We start from the raw sequence: 3,552 nt of genomic DNA, 5'->3' as shown, positions 1-3,552 counted from the left end.
ACGATGGACCCGAAGGTCTGTGATAAACTACTCACAACTCATCGGAGAGGCTTGGAGATGATGTAGAGGCCCTCCATGGTCGATTCCCCCTCCGGTGGAGCACCGGTGAAGGCTCCAAGATGGGATCTCGCGGATACAGAAGGTTGCGGCGGTGAAAATAGTTTTTTGTGGTGCTCCTAGATGTTTTCGGGGTACGTGGATATATATAGGAGGAATAAGTAGGTCAGTTGATGCTCGAGGGGCCCACGAGGGTGGGGGGCGCGCTGGGAACCCTCGTGGCCACCTCGTTTGTTGCTTGACATCTACTCCAAGTCCCCTGGATTGCGTTTGTTCCAAAAAGATTGCTCCCGAAGGTTTCATTCCGTTTGGACTCCGTTTGATATTCGTTTTCTTCGAAACACTGAAATAGCCAAAAAATAGCAATTCGGGCTGGGCCTCCGGTTAGTAGGTTAGTCCCAAAAATGATATGAAAGTGTAAAGGAAAGCCCATAAACATCCAAAACGGGTAATATAATAGCATGGAACAATCAAAAATTAGAGATACGTTGGAGACGTATCATTGGGCAGCCACCTCCTCATATGACATATACATGGTGGACACACCTAAGGATAAGGAGGCCGACGGCAATAACAACATGCCTGTCGATGAACCTCCCAAGTGCCGGTGTTAGAAGCACCGACCTCGATCTGGCAAAAGGAAAAATAGCAACATTGTCATGAACGACGAGGATAATCCGGACCAAGCCGAGGACCCCGCAGGCCCAGCGTTGGAGCAGAGCGTGTGAGAGGACGGCGAACACAGTCCAGGGATGTTTTCTGATCACAGCAATGCTGAAGATAGCAACTATCAACCTGTCTCCAAAGAGGAGATCAGTCTGGGCGACGATGAATTCATCGTCCCAGAAGAGCCATTGGAACAAGAACGCCTCCATCAAAGGCTTATCGCCACTGTAAGGAGCCTAAAAAAGCAGAAGCAGCGGCTTAAGGCCGCACAGGACAAGCTCAATGACAAATGGAACGAAGTGCTAGACGCTAAGGAGATATACGGCAGTAATCGCCAAACAAAGAGTTATCCTAAACGTAAGCTGCTACCCGAATTCGACAACGAGGCTATTGTGCCTATGCCACCGAAAAACAATACAACCGACAAGCCGGACCGACCACCTCGTGGTCGAGACAGAGTGGCCAGCAATGCCGCACACAAGCCCGCACCCCCTCCCCAAAAAGGAAGGGAGGTTGCGGTTCAGGACCAGAAACACAATCTACGTAAAGACCTGGACAAAAAGGCTGGCAAAACCAGATCCATCTATGGATCCAGAGAACGTGCTCCTACACAGGACCACGATTATCAAACCAAATATGCTGGTCATTTACCAGTTCAGAACCAATACCGAACATTACAACCGTCAGACCCACGCCACAACAAAGCCAAATACTGGGGTGCCGCACACCCCCTGTGCTTCACTGATGAGGTGCTGGAACACGATTTTCTAGAAGGGTTCAAACCGATAAACATCAAGGCATATGATGGAACGACGGACCCTGCGGTTTGGATAGAAGACTTTATTCTTTACATCCACATGGCTCACGGAGATGATCTCCATGCCATTAAATACTTACCCCTCAAGCTAAAAGGACCAACTCGGCACTGGCTGAAAAGCCTCCCCGAAAACTCCATTGGAAGCTGGGAAGAACTTGAGGATGCTTTTTGGGCCAATTTCCAAGGGACCTATGTCCGGCCCCCGGATGCAGACGATCTAAGTCACATAATCCAACAACCTGGAGAATCGGCCCGCAAGCTTTGGAACCGGTTTCTCACTAAGAAGAACCAAATCATCGATTGTCTGGACGTCGAAGCCTTAGCGGCCTTCAAACACAGTGTCCGGGACGAATGGCTAGCCAGACACCTCGGCCAGGAAAAGCCAAGGACAATGGTAGCCGTAACTACACTCATGACCTGCTTTTGCGCGGGCGAAGACAGCTGGTTAGCCCGTAGCAGCACCAGTGATCCCGACACATCTGAGGTCAGGGATGGCAATAGAAAACCACGACGCAACAAAAACAAACCTCGGAACAATGAAGAAAGCCCAGACAATATAGCGGTAAACGCCGGATTCAGGGGCTCTAGACCCGGTTGATGTCTACTACACAACCTTCTTCTTGTAGACGTTGTGGGGCCTCCAAGTGCAGAGGTTTGTAGGGCAGTAGCAAATTTCCCTCAAGTGGATGACCTAAGGTTTATCAATCCGTGGGACGCGTAGGATGAAGATGGTCTCTCTCAAACAACCCTGCAACCAAATAACACAGAGTCTCTTGTGTGCCCAACACACCCAATACAGTGGTAAATTGTATAGGTGCACTAATTCGGTGAAGAGATGGTGATACAAGTGCAATATGGATGATAGATATAGGTTTTTGTAATCTGAAAATATAAAAACAGCAAGGTAAAAAGTGGTAAAAGTGAGCGTAAACGGTATTGCAATGCTAGGAAACAAGGCGTAAGGTTCATACTTTCACTAGTGCAAGTTCTCTCAACAATAATAACATAATTAGATCATATAACTATCCCTCAACATGAAACAAAGAGTCACTCCAAAGTCACTAATAGCGGAGAACAAATGAAGATATTATTGTAGGGTACGAAACCACCTCAAAGTTATCCTTTCTGATCGATCTATTCAAGAGTCCGTAGTAAAATAACATGAAGCTATTCTTTCTGTTCGATCTATCATAGAGTTCGTACTAGAATAACACCTTAAGACACAAATTAACCAGAACCCTAATGTGCCACGACCGGTTTTCCGGGTAATAAATTTTCCAGAAAAGACCGTCGTGCTCATCAGGCCCAGGATTACTGTTAGCTGATGAGGCTCCAACTTGATACAGAAATTCCAAGCAAAAATACAAAATATGTAGTACAAGACCATTCTGGCCTGTGAGTACAACAAATGGTTTCTAGTGGTTGATGGCAGAAGCGGGTTGTGAAACATCAGTGTCTATGGGACTCCATTTCCCACGGGAACAGCTGACCAGGTTAACTCCTATCTTCGCGAGGCTGCTATCTCCATTGAGTGGGTTCCGGGGCTGGCATCGCGTCGCTCCTCTCCGTGCAAGAAAATCTGGCCAAGACAATAGCCAGGGACAAGCCAATGAGTACTTTGAATGTACTCGCAAACATTGTGAACACAGGTATAATATAACAATGATGTGCTGAAAATATTTTATGGTCATGACGTCAGTCACAAAAGATAAATGAAACTCTGATGCGTGCAAGCAAGTTATTTCTAAAAATGCAATAACATGGTAGCATGAAAATTTATGAAACAAATAACAGGCAATGCCACAGTCGGGCGTCTTAGCGACACCACGTAAAGGGCTTTAAAAGAAATGCCACAGTCGGGCGTCTGAGCGACACCACATAAAGGGCTTTAAAAGAAATGCCACAGTCGGGCGTCTGAGCGACACCACATAAAGGGCTTTAAAAGAAATGCCACAGCCGGGCGTCTGAGCGACACCACATAAAGGGCTTCAAAAGAAATGCCACAGTCGGGC

This window comes from Triticum dicoccoides, chromosome 3B (genome assembly GCF_002162155.2).
Source record: "Triticum dicoccoides isolate Atlit2015 ecotype Zavitan chromosome 3B, WEW_v2.0, whole genome shotgun sequence".
Taxonomy (NCBI): Eukaryota; Viridiplantae; Streptophyta; class Magnoliopsida; order Poales; family Poaceae; genus Triticum; species Triticum dicoccoides.
The sequence above is the reverse complement of the archived record's forward strand: the minus strand, read 5'-3'. Positions refer to the sequence as shown.